Source organism: Solanum pennellii, chromosome 1 (assembly GCF_001406875.1).
Source record: "Solanum pennellii chromosome 1, SPENNV200".
Classification (NCBI taxonomy): domain Eukaryota; kingdom Viridiplantae; phylum Streptophyta; class Magnoliopsida; order Solanales; family Solanaceae; genus Solanum; species Solanum pennellii.
The window spans coordinates 45,566,520-45,586,324 of record NC_028637.1 but is presented as its reverse complement, the minus strand read 5'-3'; the positions used below and the strand labels follow the sequence as shown (position 1 = coordinate 45,586,324).

General features: G+C 31.9%; 1 long non-coding RNA gene across 1 annotated transcript; it reads right to left on the bottom strand.

Annotated features, from left to right (window-relative positions):
* Positions 1-924: 924 nt before the first annotated feature.
* LOC114075583 lies at positions 925-15,632 on the bottom strand. Its single transcript, XR_003575940.1, has 2 exons — positions 15,408-15,632; positions 925-1,180 (listed from the first exon to the last, which is right to left on the bottom strand). It is a non-coding gene; the product is annotated as an uncharacterized LOC114075583 (long non-coding RNA).
* Between the last annotated feature and the right edge of the window lie 4,173 nt (positions 15,633-19,805).

Sequence of the window (19,805 nt, the reverse complement as noted above, 5' to 3'; positions counted from 1 at the left end):
CGCAATGTTAGTTTCTAAAAAAGTATAAAATATTGTATTCCACAAGCAAATAAGATTGCAACTCGAACTAGAGCGGAAGTTGGTGTTATGCTCTTTTCACCTTGTGGAAAATTATTTTCCTATGGTTCCACAAGTGTAGAAGAATTAATTGATAAATTTTTCAAAATTAAACTAGAGGATCGCCAACAGGATTATGCTTTAGAGAAAATCAAATGGCTTAGAGGCATTTAACGATCTTTGTAAACAATTAAAAACACCAAACAAGAAAGATAAAAGTGAATATTGTTTAAGACTATGAAGCTTGGTTCAGAAATACCTCCAAATAAACACATAGAGGAGCAGAAGTTTACAATAGAGTTGCGGGTTGAGAAACTTAAAAAAGAAAACAAAAAGTATTATTATGACTGAGCATCCGAAATTTGATTTAAATTTCTCCCCTAAGACGAAAGAGTAGAATTCTTGAAATTGGAGTTACACTTGGAGAAGACTGTACTTGCGACCTAGCTTTTTATTATAATGAATTTTTCTTTGTTTTTAAGTCATATGTTGTTGGTCTTCAATCGTCAACTTGTATGAGGTTTAAAACAACAATTTTGAAAGGTATGCAGTACTTATTCATACAAGACAACTTTTTGTTTTTTTCCTCTTTAGCATTAAATGATGTTTACTGTTGTCTAGATTAGTAAATCAATCAAGCCTCTTACTAAACTAGTGAATAATGTGGAAGTGATGGATCAAATAGACCACTCATGTCACCACCCGAGTCTACACCCTGGGCGTGACATGCACTCAAGAATCATTACTGATCCCCAAGCGAACTCTCATCCTGGCTGACTAAAAGTGGAAGACTAACTTATGCATGCAAAACCTTAAAATAGAATAAAATTCATGAAACTGAAATACAAAACTTCAACTCAAATGAAAAACTTTGAATAAAAATAATATATTCAACTCGCTATAAAAAAGGAAACATATATCTTTAAAACATTCAATAAAATAAATGAATAATATAGACTTCTCAACTATACATACTATCTATGAAACCTCTAACTGATACAGATGGAAGTTGGGACAAGATCCACGACATCATGACTAAACTGAAAATTAAATGAAATCATCCGGAAGCAAGAAGGCTAACCATAGATCACTCAAACTCTCGGATGAAGCTCATTTGATGATCCTGAATACCCGTGTTTGCATCATGAGAAGATATATACAAAATGATTCTGTACGTGTAATGTACGAGCATGTAAGGGAAATTCTAAACCATAATATAAGCTTGAACTTAATAACAATGGAAAAAGGCTTACCTCTTTTCAAATTTACTCAACTTAAGGAGCACTTAAAGATACTCAAAACTACTCAACTTACTCAAATCAGAAGTACTCAAGGACAAAATATTCAACTCAAAGATTAGATACTCAAATTCAAAGATATGATACTCAATCAATGAAGCATAGATAAACTCAAGACACTTAACTTAAGGTACTCAATTAGAAATACTCAACTCCTCATACTTAATTAAACTTATTTCAATATAAAACAATTTAAAACAAGTGCAATATAGAGAAAGTTGTCTAAGAACATGATGTCATCTCTGTGCCTATAAAAAGGATACAATATAAATCTTAAATGTATATGAAAATACAATTAACTGTTGTATATAAAAATACAATAACTTCTACGGGAGTTTTTCTAACCGACTACTATCATATAAAGCTATAGTGACGATACATCGATCTAATTCACGTTGCCAGAACATCTCATACTCAGCCAAAGGTGTAGGACTTTAACTACTAATGAATCCAATATTCTATGTGAAAAGGGTTCATCCAAAACGTATGACCCTTTTCTACCCATGATGGATGAATGTTTTATGGGGGTTGTGAGTTCTCTGAATTCTCCCACATATCGGTGCTCAATACTACTCCCAAAATATACTAGCTCTTATGCTTTTAAAATATACTTCTTTTGCGATTTGAGAGTTGTGCTCAAAACTTAGCCCAAAGTCTATCCTGGATATCTCATTTTCCTATCTTGCTTTATTTAGAAAGCGGTTACTCTTTTCTAAAAACTAGTTTTAAAGCTCTTTGTAAATCTATGTTTCCGTTCTTATTTAAATGAGAACATTTTAAATCTCTTTGGGGATAGTTAATCCCCATATACTTCATTGAACAACAGAGCTTTCAAATTTACTCCTTCTCAACTGAGTGCTCAAGTCTTTAAAACAAGTTTTAATATAATTTGTAAAAGGACTTTTTAAATAGGGTTCATGCCAAATTATGGACATGAACGACTCAATTCAAAGCTTTCAATAATCATGCATAAAACTCAATTCTTGTAACTCAACAATTCAAGAACTCAAGGAGTCAACATTACTAATCTTCTAAGATTGCTCGACTCGGAGGCGGAATGATGGACGTGAACTACTTAACTCAAGGACTCAATGATACCTATTATGGTCAAGACTGCTCGACTTATAGTGTTCATGCGGAATTATGAGCATGAACTACTGAACTCAAGGACTTCATATGTCATATGTAATAGTCACAAGATTAGGAATTACTCTCAAAAATAGGAATTAGGAACTCAACACTTAAAGGCTTAGAATTTGGAGATACCACATCTCTGAAAGAGCTCAACTTACGAAGTTCATAATGAATTATGGGCATGAAAAAACTCGACTTGAAGGTCTACATAGCTAAATGGAACTCATGTATATGAATCTGCTCATTGTCTTACTTACTTCTCCAAAACATAGTTCAAATGCATAGTTGATCTCAAAGAATTCACAATTGAACTCAAAGGCTTTCTTTGACTTTACTCTTAACCCTCTCTGGAATGTCAATTATGAATTCAAGAGTTATGGTTCATGATATAAAGGATCTAGGTGATATTGTAGACGCATGAATACATTCTCCTCAATCTCATGCTCACTTAACTCTTGAAAAAAATTATTAGAAATTGTAGAAGACTCCTTAAAAGCACTCAAAGAAACTTTCTCAAAATGATCGAAATAACTCTCAAGAATTAACTCTTAACGTTACCTTGTTTGAATTGTCAATTAATGGTTATGATCATGTTATGAATGATTTCTATGTCTTTTGAAGTAATTTAGAGTGATTAGAATTAAAGGGAGTGAAGCTACACTTATTGAACAATCAACAGAAAAGGAGTGAGGGCAGGTGACCTTGGCGCGTTCCGTGCGTGGGCCGCCAGCCCCTAAATTCAGAGATAGCATATGGACGCACTGCAGGGATGTTGCCCAAGCCCCATGGGCCCATCTGGGGGCGCCGTGCAAGCCTCTCCCCAGGCAAAGTTTCGAAGAATTTCGCCTCTCATTTTCTTTCCCTAATCCGTTTTAATCAATTTCTTTTCTCATGTTTTACCAAACCTAAGTACACACTAATACACTCTAAAAAACTTCAAATAATCACATTCATATCAATAAATCATCAAAACCCTGACAAGACAATATTTATAATGAACCTCAAGAATACCTATCAAAAACTTAAATTCTTCAACTTTTTGAGAATGAAATTACGCTGAAAATAACATTTTGCCGTGTGGGTGAACAAACCCAACACTATGGAATCATACATACCTCTTAGGTATTAAACCGATGGAGAAAATCCGCAACAAGACGCAAGAATCTCGACGGAAGCTTGATCCTCTCCTCTTTTCTCTTCTTTTCTCATCTTGAACTCTCACTAAAACCCTAGGCGTATATTACGATTATAAACTGAAAGTAGTATGATTAGACATTTAAAACCTTAATAAAAAATAAATTAAATCTTATTGGGTATGGAAAAGACCAAAATACCCCTTACTATTTTCAGCTACCTTTCAATAACTAGACAACCTAACTTCAAAAGGTCATAACTCTCTCATCCAAACTCGGAACTTAGCAAACCTGGCGGCGGCGAAAAGATAAAGTGCTTTCCTATGGTATCTTTTAGAACATATAACTCATCCTGTGCTAGCAGGTATGGTCATTTGAAGTTCACTCAAAACTCATACTTAGCTTAACTCTCCAAATTTCAGATTTTTGTTATTCCCAATTTACCTCTTTTTGGAACGCCAGGTGTTATATCTATTTATCTTAATACTTAAGAAGTTTTAAAATACTTGGCAAATACTTACTCACTACTAAGGATGATTCATGTCTTAGCTCAAAATTTTTTCGAGGTGTTACAACTCATTAATGTTCCAAATCTAGGGAGATTGGTGCATTACATTTAATACCAAAGCTAGCTCTCAGTGAATTCCATGAACATAAGTATTGTTTTATGTTTATTAGAATGTGGTATTAAAAAATTTGCATTACTAATGTAGATAATAACTACAAAAATATTCTTTCAATGTAAGTAACAATTTCTAAAATATTAATCACTAAATAACGATCCCTTCATTATTAATTTTTTGATACAAATCTGTGCATTACATTCTCCACATAAAAATATATCTACTATAATGGACGTTGAGGTCGCAAATGTATGAAATTAAAGGTTAGCCAAGCTAGCAAATTAAACAGAATTTGGCAGGTTAAAATGGATTGAATCAATAAATGAGTCATTATCCAATAAAAGCCAAAAATTGTCGTATTGATATGCCCTAGATAAAAATATGATGAAAATGGGTCATCACAACCCGTCCAAATCTTACCATTATTTAATTTGTTCATTCAAGCAAAGAGTTTCACAACAATACAAACATAAACTTGTCGTATACAAGAGTTATACAAAAAAAAATTGATTTAATAAGAGCTTCATAACCTTCAATTTTATGGTCTAAAATCTCGTATAAATGGATGAGCCGATAATAAAACAAAGGTTGATCAAATTAGAAAATTCAATGATTGGTAAAGTATACTCCAATTCAAGAATATCAATCACCAAATCCATGATAATTATAAGTTTAAAAGCTCTCCTATTCTGTATCAAAGACAAAACTAAATCAAATATGAGATAGTCGGCCAAAATAACACCTCCTTATTTCTTCTTTATCATTCTCCACCTGCAACTTAATGGCCAGCTTCTACTCCTCCTTGCATTTGTCATGAGGAGTTTTGGAGCAAGGCTGTATAATCTTATACATTAGTGTTAGTTATTCTCATTAAATGTATGTAATACTTTACAAACATCCCCACTGCCTCAAAGCCATTTGATTTGCCTTATGCATAATCATGTTGGCGATTCTCTACTTTCACTTTGAAAAATTTATTAATTTTTTCTTCTATACTTATGGAAAACAATGTTTTTTCCACAAGTATAGTATAAATAATTGATAAATATTTCAAAATGAAACTGGAGAATCGTCAACGTGATTATGTTGAAGGCAAATAAAATGGGCATGAGGCATTGGAAGATCTCTATAAAGATGCGTAAGAGTTAAAAGAATACTAATGTATAAGGTTATGCGCCCCGGTTCATAAATACCTCCAGATAAACACATAGAGGAGCAAAAGATGAAAATAAAGTTGCAGGTAGGGGAATATCTTGAAGAAACAAAAAGTGCTACTTTCATCGAGCATTTCAAGTTCGATTTAAATGTTAGAAAAGTAGGAAAGTTCATGAAATCATAAACATCATGGGCTTTGTCATTGGAGTTCTTGAAATTTTAGTTATGCTTGGAGAAGACTTAGCCATTGACCGAATCTTTTAATATGATCTATTTTTTTCTTTGTTATCAAGTCAATTGTCGTTAATCTTGAGTAATCCATTTATATGATTGCTTAGACAAAAAAATACAAGGTTTTGGAGTTCTTATGAAATTAAGGAAAATTTTTTGTTTGTTTCATCTTTAATATGTATGATATTATGAGTTTATCGAAATTAGTAAATCAATTGAAGCCTTTTCTAAGCTAGTGAAGAATGAAAGTGATTGATCAAAGAGAACACTCGTGCACTTGTTAAGTTTATCGCATGGTTCCAACTCTAGAGAGATTGGTGCATAGACATGTTACACATAAGCTATCTCTCTATGATGAGATCGTGCAATCTTTTGTAAGGAGAATATAAAACATCCATTAATGTTTTTTATTATTTTATGTTAATTAGAATGTATAGTAAGTATATGTGCATTAGCAATGTAGATTGTAACTATTTAAAGACAAAAACATTCTTCCAAAGTAGTTATTTGATTAATGTAAAAGAATCTCTAAACTATTAATAATTTAATAAAAATCTCTTTTTTATTAATTTACCTTATAAGCAACCCATCCATTACAATCATATCATATCATATCATATCATATCATATCATATACATATATAAAAGAAAACCCTATGCTCGCCTACGTGGCTCCACCACAAATCACAATTCCCTTTTAATGTATTTATTTCCAAAACTAGTCTTTTCCTTTAATAAAAAGTTGTAACTTTTATGAATAGTTATGACTTTTACGAAGAATTACGACTTTTATGAAAAATTATGACTTTTATTAAAGGTTGTGACCTTTCCGAAGGGTTATAATTTTTCCAAAGAGTTGTGTCTTTTCAAAAGAGTTGTGATCTTTTCGATAAGTCACAATAAGTATTTTTTTTATACTACAACTTGTTGTCTATAAATATAGGGAACCATGTCACTATTATTAGTAGTTTTTTATGGCCATAGGGTAGTCCAATTCAAATATATTAATTAAGTTTCTTGTGAAGTTTGTTTCATTCTTCAAAGTTTTCTTTCACATATTTCATGAAGATTAAACTTTACTCTAAGTCATACTGATTCGTGTAACTATACCAATTTCTTTTTGTTCTTTTGGTGATTTTTTTTAACGCTAAAATATAGCAAAGATGATTGAACATTTATCTTATGTTTTGTCCATTTCTATAGTTTTTTTCATGTAAAAAATGAAAATTGATTTTAATATCAATGCGACACAACTACTCCTGCACCTCTCATGTCCACAACTCACAACATTTCTGAAATGATTGAATTAATTATATTTGGTTCTTTAATAAACAAAACTTTTATTTCTGTCATTATTATTTGTAGGTTTTTGTTTACTATAGGGTAGCCTAATTAAAATACATTAATGAACCTTATTATGAAGTGTGTTTCATTTTACAAAGTTTTCTTCCTCCTATTTCATGAAGCTTAATATTATATTGTAAGTCATAATGATTCGCATATCTATTGCAATTTATTTTTTCTATTTTGGGGACTTTTCTAAACTCTTTCAATTAAATTTGTGAACTGTAAACTTTGATATAGTCCGATCGACTATCTTTTTGAAAAATATATTAAGCAACATGTCTTTTTCTTCTTGATTGTTAGGAAAGTAAGGTCGTCTTTTTATTATTTTTAGATATTTGTGAGATCAAATTCTCACAAAATTATGATGTGAGATTTTAATATGTTATGTGTCAAAATTTTAGTTTAGAATATCCAGTTATGAACAGTTCCATATGGATAACACCTACTGCTTTGTTCATAATTGCATTAATCATTTGTAACTGCATAATATAAACATAACAATAACTATAGTTCAATTCCAAATTAGTTGGTCGGTGATATAAAACTTAAGCAATAGTAATGACTATTTTGAGACAATGAGAAAAAACATTTATGATACTAACTATCAATTTTAGGGTCATTTTTAATATATACATGATACGACATTGATGGAGGTTCATAAGAAATGAGCCGAAAGCCTTCCACTTGAATATAGTTAATTATGTTCTTGTGTGGACGTGATGTTCCTCTTTACCTGAGATTGTTGTTGTTCTAGGCTTTTTGTCTATTCTTTTATGTCTGATGTTGTTCTTTATATATTTTTTCGAATTTAGAAATTTTCCTTACTTCTAATAGTATTTGCATGGATATTTTCTTAGACTTCTTTTTTCTACTTAAAATCTCTCTATAACTCCTAATTTTTGTATAACAAAAATAAAAGTTAAAAAAAATATAGCCCTTTATGATTTTAGAGAATGCTTTGCCTTAAGAAAAAATGCTCTTGACACTGTAGCGTATGTATTGAAAAACTAAATATTATCGAATTATTATATGTAATCTTAGTAAAATAGTTCAATCCCTTGCAAAGTACGGGTATTTTACCTAGTATATATTTAAAAGTGAAACTTAGGCCCACCCATGTGGTGCGAACACAAACCAGAATTCACTTTTAATTTACTTATATCGAAAACTAGACTTATGCTTTCATGAAATGTTGTGACATTTACGAAAAGTTGCGACTTTAATGAAGAGTTGCGACTTTTATGAAAAGTTGTGACTTTTATGATAAGTAGCAACATTAATGAAAAGTTGTGACTTGTACAAAATGTTGTGACTTCTATTAAAGGTTGTGACATTTCTAAAGGCTCGCAACTTCTCCAGATAGTTGTAATCTTTTTTATAAGACACAATAAATTTCTATTCACATTATAATTTATTGCCTATAAATAGAGGGATTTTCTCTCATTTTAAACCAATCAAAATTCTTAACCTCTTCTTCTTCTTCACAATTAAATATTTTTGTACTTTACTCATATTGAGCGGCCAGTGACACCATTGCTTATATTACGGATCATGGTATGTATTTATACCATCATTAATCAATACTTATTTAATTAAAAATAAATGATAAGATGTAATACTTTAATTTTTCTTTACATTATTAATTAATCTTTCATGTAAGAAAATATAGTGTTTTAGTTTTAGGGGCTGATATGTTTTAAGTATTATTTTATATATTCCATGATATTAAGTTCCCGTACCAAGCATGAGTAATTTTACTAATCTCTACATAGAAAATCATCTCTACCATAATGGATGTTGAGCTTCCAAATGTATGAAACTACAGGTTAGCTAAACTGGCAAATTGTTAATTTGGACTAAATTTGGCCGGTCACAATTGATTGAATCAATTAAATGGGTCAGTGTCCAATCCAACCAAAGAATTTATTGGATTGTGATGGGTTGGAAAAACATATGATAAATAATGGGTCACAACACAACCTGCCCAACTATTAGCTACTTCGATCATTGGTACAGGATCCTCCAATTTCAACAACACCAACTACCAATTCAATGTTAATCATAAGATGAAGAGCTCTCCTCTTCAGGCTCAAAGAAAATAATTAAATCAAATTTGAGATGCTCAACCAAAATAGCATCTCCTTATTTCTTCTTTATCATTCTCCACCTTCAACTTAATGGTCAACTTCGACTCCTCGATGTATTTATCATGAGGTTTTTCTGAGCCAGGGTGTATAATCTTATACATAAGTATTCGTTTTTTACATTAAATATTTGTAATTCTTTACAAAGCCATTTGATTTTCCCTAAGCATAATCATGTTTGAGATCCTCTACTTTTACATTGAAAATTTTATCAATTATCTATTCTATACTTGCGGAAAACCATGTATTTTCCACAATTATAGATGAAATAATTGATAAAATTTAAAAAATTAAACTAGAGAATCGTCAACGTGATTATGTTGAGGTAAAATCAAATGACTTTGAGGCAATGAAAATCTCCATAAAGTTTTCCCAGCATGGAACGAATAAAAAAACAAATAAATACTAATTTATAAGGTTATGCACGCCGGCTCAGAAATACGTCCACATAAACACACGGAGGATCAAAAGCTGGTAATAATGTTGCGGTTAGTGGAAGTTCTAGAAGAAACAAAAAGTGCTACTTTGGTCGAGCATTTGAAGTTTGATTTAAATGTTGCCCCTGAGAGGAGAGCTCTTGAACTCATAATTATCATAGAGTTGGTAATTGGAGTTCTTGAAATTGGAGTTATACTTGGAGAATACTTAGCTAGTTATCAAATATTTTAATATGATCAGTGCTTGTCTTTGTTATTAGGTCATTTGTCGTTAATCTTCAATCATCCATTTATACGATGATTTATATCATAAAATAGAAGGTTTTGGAGTTCTTATGAAATAAAGTATGTTTTTTTGTTTCATCTATAATATTTATGATATTATGAGTTGTTAAATTAGTAAATCAATTGAAACTTTTTCTAAACTAGTGAACAATGAAAGTGATGGATCAACCATAACACTCATGCACTCATTAAGGTTCTGTCATGGTTCCAACTCAAGGGAGATTGGTGCATATACATGTTACACCTTGCTAGATCTCTATGAGATAGTGAAATCTTTTGAAATTAGAATATAAGACGCATCCATTAACGGTTAGTATTATTTTATGTTGATTAGAATGTGAGCTAAGAATATGTGCATTACTTAAAATCTGATTTGGAGACATCTATAGCTACATGATAAGGAGAATTTGGTCTAGTATTTGGTAATATTGGCTCTTAAAATCTGATAAGTTGCGAACTAGATTTGACATCAAATATCCTCCAAGTAGAGTTCCAATCACCTAACCAAACTTAATTTACCTGACAAGTATAATCATAGTGGAAACTTAACAATGATGTAATATTCAACGTCATTCTCAAGTAAATATTACATGTTATTTAAAATTCTTCTGCAAGAATATTTCGTTAAACACTCTTTGGTATTAATGATGATGTCTATGATAGCATGGCAATAATTAATTCTGCAGAGGTCGGAGTTGATAATATTGACACAATGAAGGATGCAAACATAGTTGATGCAAGTAAATTTGAAGTGAACAGAGAGGTAGTAAACTTTAATGGTGACCAAAAGTATCATAAGGAGAAAATTTGTCATGAGCAAGCTTTAATTAGCATCCCTAACCAAGTAGATGCTATTCAAATTGTATCCCCTCATAAGGTTTTGCATGATATTGTCGCTCATAATTTTGAACACGGGGTTATTTATAGCACAAAGGAGGCTCAAGCAATAGGGGTTCCAGATAATGATTGTTTTGAAGAAAAAATCTATACAATCTGCCTATTGAGGCAAATGTGTCTCCAAGATTGATTAAATCTTCCAAAAGAGAGAAGAAGCAATGAAATGGAGATCTACATCATTTAATCAGGAAGTATCCCAGTAGAAATAAATCAGTTAATAGTTTATGAAAGCTCTAATTTGGAACATTTGGTAAGTAAAGTCCCAACAAGCTTTCCATAGAGTGAAAATGCTGCATAATTTTCATAAATTTTCTATTATTGGCTTGGTTGAACAATCTCAACATATCAAATAAAGCAAAAAATATAGAAGAAGATTAAAGATGCCACTAGTGAAAGCAAATTGCAATGGAAACATTTGGTGTTTCATTAGTTTAGAGTTTGATGTTACCGTGGTGATGGATATAGAGCAACAATTGAAACTGTGTTTAAACCAACAACAACAGTCTAATAGCTTTAATGTCACTTTAGTGTATGTTAAATGGAATGAATGTTGAAGAAAAGGTTGGTGGACTGCCTGTTCAATATATTGATTATGAAGACTTAAAAATATGTATTCAGAGTTGTGATTAATCAGAGATTCAATTAAAAGGCACCCCTTTCACCTAGTGGAATAGAATAGTTGGAAATGATTGTTATTTTTAAAGATCAATAGGATTCTCTCTAATCACCACATGCAACATAGGTTTTATTTTATGAAATTTAACATCTTACAAGAACATGATAAGATCATGCTCCTATGTTATTGATCATGAAAGAGGGTACGAATACATATAGGAAACCATTTAGGTTTCGTATGTCCTGGACTGACCATGATCAAATTATTGATGTAGTGAGGCAAAATTGGTGTATAGATGTGTTACAAAATCCATTTTTTATTTTTAAAGAAAACATTAGAAGGGTCAAATCTCCTTGGACCAAATGGAGAAAGGAAGTTTACGGTGATATTATTCAGCAGCCGCTAATTAGGGATGATATTGTTATAATTTTAAAAAAAAGTATTTGACGACAGAGAAGTATTGCGTTGAGGCCAGGCTTGGTATATAAAGTACTTACATTTTGAGGAAGTTCTTTTGCAAAAGAAAGCCGGGTAAGACTAGTTTGTAAATGGAGATAGTAATACTAGATTTTTTCATAGCATTGTTAATCGTAGAAGGAAAAAACTTCAACTAAACAGAAATCTTAATAGACAAGGGGAGTGGTTGGTGGAAGAAACTGAGGTAGTTGCTGAAGATGTTCAACTCTATGAGGATTCGTTTCACCAAGATAGAGATGCTAAATCCTCTCTGTTGTTGAGATATTCCTATTGTTGTTATAGAAGTGGAAAATATTGGTTTGTGTAAAGATCCTGATATGGAGGAAGTAAAGAGTGTTGTTTTGAATTTGAAAAAAAAGATAGTGCTCGAGGTTCTGGTGGATTAAATGGTAATTTTTACCAATGTTGATGGGAGATTGTAGGACATGATATTGTTTGAAGAGTTCAAGATTCTTTATTGGTAATACTGCCCCTAAGTCTATTACTCATACTAACATGATCTTACTGTCCAAAAAGACCAAGTTAATACCTTTGCCAACTTGAGGCCAATAAGTTTGAGTAATTTTATCAACAAAACACTATCTAAAGTTGTTCATGACAGATTAGATGGTATGTTACCTAAAACCATCTTTGCAAATCAATTTGGCTTTGTGAAAGGCAGAAGCATTATTGAAAATGTTCTCCTCACACAAGAGATTGTGACACACATAAGGAAAATCAATGGGGTAAGCCTTATAATGTTGGAATTAAGCTTGATATGGCAAAGACTTATAATATAGTATCTTGGTTCTTTATGATGAAAGTGTTAAGGAAGATGGGTTTTTCTGAATTGGAGGTGAAATTATTACGAAGATTGCTTTCACTGTAATAGAGGGGGTAAAACAAGGTGATCCACTATCTCCTGACCTATTTGTTCTTTCTGCTGAAGTATTATCAAGGTCTTTAACCTCTTTATTTGAGGATGATCTATTTCGGGGGTATGGAATGCCAAAATGGAATACCAATATAAACCATCTTGCTTATTCATATGATACTATTATTTTTGCATCTACTAATAGATACTTACTAGTAAAAATCATGTCAATTTTAAAGAAGTATAAAATTCAGTCAGGACAGAAAATTAACAAGGATAAAAATGCCTTCTCTATGCATCAAAATACAGTAGCTGCTGAAGTATTGGTAGTTGAGGAGTGTACAGGTTTAAGTAGAGGGAAATTTCCACTCAAGTATTTGTGGTGTCCTATATCACATACCAGGAAGAGGAAGGAGCATTACTCTGACTTTATTACAAGGGCCAAATAAAAATTACAATCATGGAAAGGAAAAATATATGTTATCCTATGGAGGTTAATAAGTTCTAATCAAAAGTGTCTTGCAATGTGTTCCCATTCATGTCTTTTCTTCTATTGTGTCCCCTATATGTGTCCTCAAATAATTCCATAGTGTATTTGCTGAATTCTATTGGAGTAATAAAGTATCAGGAAAGAGCTAGCACTGGGCTGCTTGGAATGATGTTTTCTTGATGAAACAAGAGGGTTGTCTTGGTTTTAGGTCTTCATTTGAGATATCTCAAGCATTATGTGCTAAATTAGGGTAAAGGTTCAGAACTCAGAGCTATTTATGGGACAATATCATCTGGAACAAATATTGTAATAAGCAAATCCCTAGTGTGGTACAATGGAGCGGTGGATCTCAATTGCGGAAAAATATGCTGATGAAAAGGGATATATTGGATAACATACTTGGTGGGAACCTAGACGTGGCACATCTTCAATATGGTTTGATAACTGGACTGGTTAGGCCCTCTATTTAACAACTAATAGAAGTGTAAACCTTCCGCAATTTGACAGATATTAACACCTATATCAATAAATATTGTTGGGATTACGAGAAAATACAAATGCATCATGTCAAATATTCCTGGGATCAAATTAGACAGTCAGATTTCAGTGATAAACCATTGTTGACAAGGACCAGTTCTGGCCAATTTTTCGTCAGAAGTGCTTTGGAATATTCTAAGAAAGAGAGAGGAGGAAACTTATTTTTATAAGAAGATATGTGTACATCCCTTTTAAGATTTCTTTCTTAGATTCAAAGGTATGGAAAAAAAATTCCAGTTTCTACCTTAATGGCACAATGGAATCCTAATATTTCTCATTTATGTGGTTGCTGTGAGGTTCCAGTTAATGAGACTGTGGATCACTTATTTCTAAAAGGACAAGTGGTAGATTTTGTATCAAGATGTTTTGCTAGTGCAACTGGTCTTTAGGGACCATGGGTTCAGGTGAATCAAGTTTTGTTGAAATGGTGGGATTTGATGCAATTTCGTATGTCATCTTATGGTTTCTTTGGAAAAAGAGAAATACAATTTTACATGGTGGTGTTCTAACTCTATTAATAGAATTATTTTGGATATTTCCAACACAAGAAAAAATTTCATTACATTAAAATTTAAATATCCAAATACTCCAAATTATTGGCCTCAGATGGATTCTCTGCTAGACAGTTTCAGGCCTAATTTAACATCTAGGGTGGTAAGGTGGAGTCCACCTCCTTTGGGATGGTGGAAATGTAACACGGATGAGGCATCAAGAGGTAATCCTGGCCCTAGCAATATTGCATTTTATGTTAGGGATTCTTCTGGTGATCTGGTCGGAGCAATGAGGCTTAGGATCCAAGACACAAAAAACATAGTAGTTGAGGATATGGTTTTGAAGGAAAGACATAAATATTGTTTGGAGAATGTTTTTTCACCAGTTATATTGGAATCTGTTTCTTTATAATTGATTAATATGTTGAATGGAGATTGGATTGTTCCTTTGAGTTTGACTTTAGAAGTCAATTCTACTAACAGAACGAGAGCTTTGATGACAACAAGAGTACAATACACCATAAGGGAGGGAAATACTCTTGCAGATTGTTTCACTAACCTAGATTTTAATTTTGAACGTACTTTTGAATGTAAACAATTTCAAGAAATACCAGTTGCAAGTAGAAGAATCATCGATACAGATAAAAATGGCATCCCTCATCTTTGGATAAGGAAATCTTGTTAAGCGTGTTTTAACTCACGCCATACCTCTGAAGGTTCAGTGGTTGTTAATAAAAAATTATCTAGTAGCTGGTCATCTACTCTTCACCTTGTCTGAATTAGATTCTATTGGTTATGTATCATGTACATGGTGAGAGATTTAAGGTGTCTCTTATGATTAAAAAAACTAGGACCAGTGAATTTGTATATTATTTTCCGCTACATAGTTTATTGACATGTTCACCTATGAGTATAGATGGACATTTCGACTCCCAATTATGCAGATCACATATGAGTATGGTTTTGGTTCTATACAGTTTTATGCTCAGATCCAATCTTGTACATTATTTTTTTTCTCGTAGATACAAATGTAGATGGTGGTATTAATGCTATGTGGGGTTCAATCCATATCTAATGGATTGAAGGGGAGGGATTACTAATATTATCTAGGTTGATCGAGCCCCATTTTTCTGCTTATAGAAAGCAGGAATTGATAATCACTAGATAAGAAGTCTGTAAAGAAGTTTTTCTTATTTACATACCTCTAGGAATAAACTTGGGGTATGCATCATCTCATTAGCTCGTCAACGAGAGGATGCTGCATAGAGAATTAAGGTTAGACAGAGATGTAGTAGAAATGGTTTATGCTTGAGCTTACCATAATGGAGTTGCTTCCCTAAGATTATCTTCAACGAACTCTCGAACAACGACTCAAAGACGATGAAAAATCTTAGAACGACCTCCTCCTACAAGCATCAAACCTAATATTTTTGTCTAGACTTGATTTCTTCTTAGTTTCTCTATTAAGTTTAGGTTTTTCTTTCGCTAGTGATTTACTGGACCGGATCTCATTTGGGCCCGCTCATTTTGTTGGCACCTTTTATGATAATAAAAAAATGGGCTCTTGCCCACCTTTAAACCAAAAAAAATAGTTAATGCCTCTTAAAATACACCTGGAGTTTCGATAATTGTAAAATTTAAAATGAATTTTAAAAAAGAAATATTTAATCACCGGAAAAGAAAGACCTTGCGATTATTTTTTGAAAAGGTATTAGTTCCATTTCACAGTTTATTTTCCCTCCTACACCATGCTTTTCTCCAATGTTTTTCCTTTCTTCAATGCATCAAAACGTTGCCATTCTATCAAGTATACAATATTCATAGCAAACGTGTTCGTAGACATCCATATTACTATATATATATAGCCTATACAAGAAAACTCCCCAAATCCATAATCAAATTTCTAAATTTTGATATCAACTAATCTAGCATGTTTCATTCGTTCCTAAATTTTCAAGCCTAGAGTAAAGTCTCAATTCATAAAAGTAACATAACTCTAATGGAATTCATTTAATAATATACACCTAATGCTTAATTATCTATCTCGCTATATTAAAACTTAATTTATAGTATAATAACAAAATAATAATATTAAAAAATTGATATCACCTAGATACAGAAACAAGTTCTTCCTAATCTAAACTATTTACAAAGAATGATATACTACCTAACTAAACCTTAATGATTTGATTATCAAATGATAATTATTGTCAATCATCACCAACTGACAGGCGCCAATATATTGGTAAAAGATATAATAGTAACATACTACCGTGCATAAATCCAATTTTCTTATTGACGTCGGATATTTAATTCTCTTATCTAATATAATAATATTATACAACCCATAAACATAAAACAAAAATTTATAGAGGTATTGATTTACTGAATTCTCAATCTTTTCCCCTCCCGTTTATCCGCTCGGTAAGTTTATGTCTTCCTATTGTTCTCTTTTTCTCTCTTTTCTTTTCTACAAATTATATTTTTAGAAAGTAAAGTATTTTTCTAAAGATTATTTATTACCTTAATTATTATGCATGACTACCTATAAAAGTTGTGAAAGTGACCCACTACTAATTTCAACATTATTTTATTTTAACCACAAACAAAATTAATTATTACAATTACCCTATTAGTTTATTGTAGTTACAAATAGTCCAAAATATAAGTATTATTTTATGTTGTTTAGAATATGGAATAATAATATATGCATTAGCTAGCATGCCCTTTTTGTTGAATAATACAGTCTTACATGTTTTAAAATAAAAAAGATGTGCATTAGCAATGTAGATAGTAACTATGTAAAGACAACAATATTCTTTCATAGTAGTGAATTAATTAATGTAGAATAATCTCTAAACTATTAATCACCGAAAAACAATCCCTTCGTTCATTGTAACACCTCGGAAACGAGACCTAAGAAAAAATTTCGGAAATTTACCCGAAGTAATGAACCATGGCAAGGATAAACCAGGCCCTGTCAAGGACCATGTTAGGTGACCTGCCCGTTGTGGGGAGTTGGGATTCCCAAGAGATTTCACCAGATCACGGGACCCTTCACGAGCTATGGTATTTATGACAGGCCATGGGGGAGTCCGTGAAGAAAAGGCAGTAGCTCCCCCTTAGTTAGCCTCTAGACCCCCACGCCCAAATGAAGACCACAAGGACCTTCACAGTCTGTGGTCCTTCACACAAGCCGTGGAATGACCCGTGAACTATGCCTTAAATCCACAATACTAAGTGAGGACAAGGGGGACCTTCATGGCCTTGGTCCTTCACACGGTCTGTGGTAGGGCCCACGAAACAGACCCCTAGAAACAAGAGTTCACTAGACCAGGGATCGTGACCAACTTCACGATCCGTGGTCCCTTTAACGGTCCATGGAAGTGGTCGTGGTCAACTGTTGTCAGATTTTTAGTATAGTTATTTTGTTCTTTTTCTACTTCGTTGGACCCCTAAACTACGTTATTTTGAGCCTAAAATACATTGTTTTTGTAAGTTTTAGCCTACAAACATACCTAGAACTTACCTAAGTTAGATCATTCACAAAAAAATAGAAACTTAGAGAGTAAACAGAAGAAAGAGGCGACCACGCCCTAGTTCAAGAAGGCAACAATGTTCCATATGTTACAGTCCTGACATCAAAAAAAATTTCCGTGGAATTCGACACTATGTATGTGGGATTTAACTAGTGGATTTCTTTCGCCCATTAGGTTCCTATAATTCAGATAAATTATAGATTCCCTTAATATTAACTAGACCTAGGGTTTCCAGAACTTAAGTAGATTATAAATTAGTTAATTGATGTTCTAAATTATTTCATCATGACTTTTAGCATATTTTATTATAGAATACTTCATAATTTTGAATCCTAGCTATGTAGTTCTTTAGCTATGCTAGATATATAGTAATATGGATGTCTATAGACGTGTTGCTTATGAATATTGTATACTTGATAAATTAGAGTGTTCTGAGGCATAATATTAACTACACCTAGGGTTCTTTGAACTTTAGCAGATTATAAAATAGTTAATTGATGTTCCAAATCATTTCGTCATGACTTTTAGCATATTTTATTATAGATTCCTTCATAATTTTGAATCCTAGCTATGTAGTTCTTTAGCTATGCTAGATATACAGTAATATGGATGTCTATAGACGTGTTTGCTTATGAATAATGTATACTTGATAAATTAAAGTGTTATGAGGCATTAAGGAAAGAAAAATTATTAGGGGATTAGCTTGGTTTTCTTCGATGAAGGTAGGTTATAATTTATTGTATGTAATAAAGAGACTCTTAATAGTGATTGATAGTCATTGAGTGATTCGGTGAAATTTTCTACGTACGTAATTGTTGTGGTTTAGATGATTCATGTGTTGTTTGTTATTGGTGTGTAATTCAAAACCGCGAAATCCATAACGTTGAAATTATGTTATTGAAGTGATGTCGTGAATGAAGAAGACTTGGTGAAAGTTTAAATGAAGTGTTAAGGCGAAAAATAATGATGAGTTAACTATCGTGACACCTCTTGGCACCCGATCCAACAACAATGTTAGATCATCATTTTTCATCACTTTCCACTTCATTAACACTATTTCACTAAATCTTCTTTAGTCAAGAAATCACTTTAATAAAATAAGTTCAATCTTATGAATTTCATTGTCTGGAGATCATAAACCAATCACAAACACATGATCATAGAAACCACAACAATTAAGTAAATAGAGAATTCCATAGAATTATTCAATGACTATCAATCACTATTAAGATTCTCTCTATCACGTAGAACAAGTCATAACTTACATTCACAGAAGAACTGAAGTCAAGCAATCTAATTCCGCAATGTTTATCCTTTTCTCAATGCATCATAATGTTTCCAATATATCAAGTATACAATATCATAAGCAAACGAGTTCATAGACATCCATATTACTATATATCTAGCCTATACTAAAAACTCATCCAAATCCTTAGTAAAATTTCTACATTGTTGATATCAACTAGTATATCAAAGTCTCATTTGTTCCTAAATATTCAAGCATAGGGTTATGTCTCAATTCATCCAAATAACATAACTCTAATGCAATTCATATAATAAAATACACCTAATGTTTGATTATCTATATCACTATATCAAAACTTATTTTATAAGATGATGACATAATAATAATATTTAAAAATTGAAATCACCTAGTTACAGAAACACGGTGTACCAAACATAAATTATTTATAAAGAATAATATACTACGTAACTCAACCTGAATTATTAATTTATATAATGACGATCATTCTCAATCATTACCCAATGGACAACCACCAACATAATCTTAAAAGACATAATAGTAACACATTACCGTGCATCAATCCAATTTTCATGTTCATGTAAGCAACTTCATTCTCTTTTATATAATATAGTAATATTATCCAACCCATAAACATAAAATAAATATTTAGAAAGGTCTTGATTTACAGAATTCTCAATCCTTTCCTCTCCCATTTGCCAGCTCCATAAGTTTCTGTCTTCCTATTATTCTATTTTTCAATCCTTTTCTTTTCTACAGATTTATCTTTTTAGAATGGTAAAGTTCTTTTCTAAAGA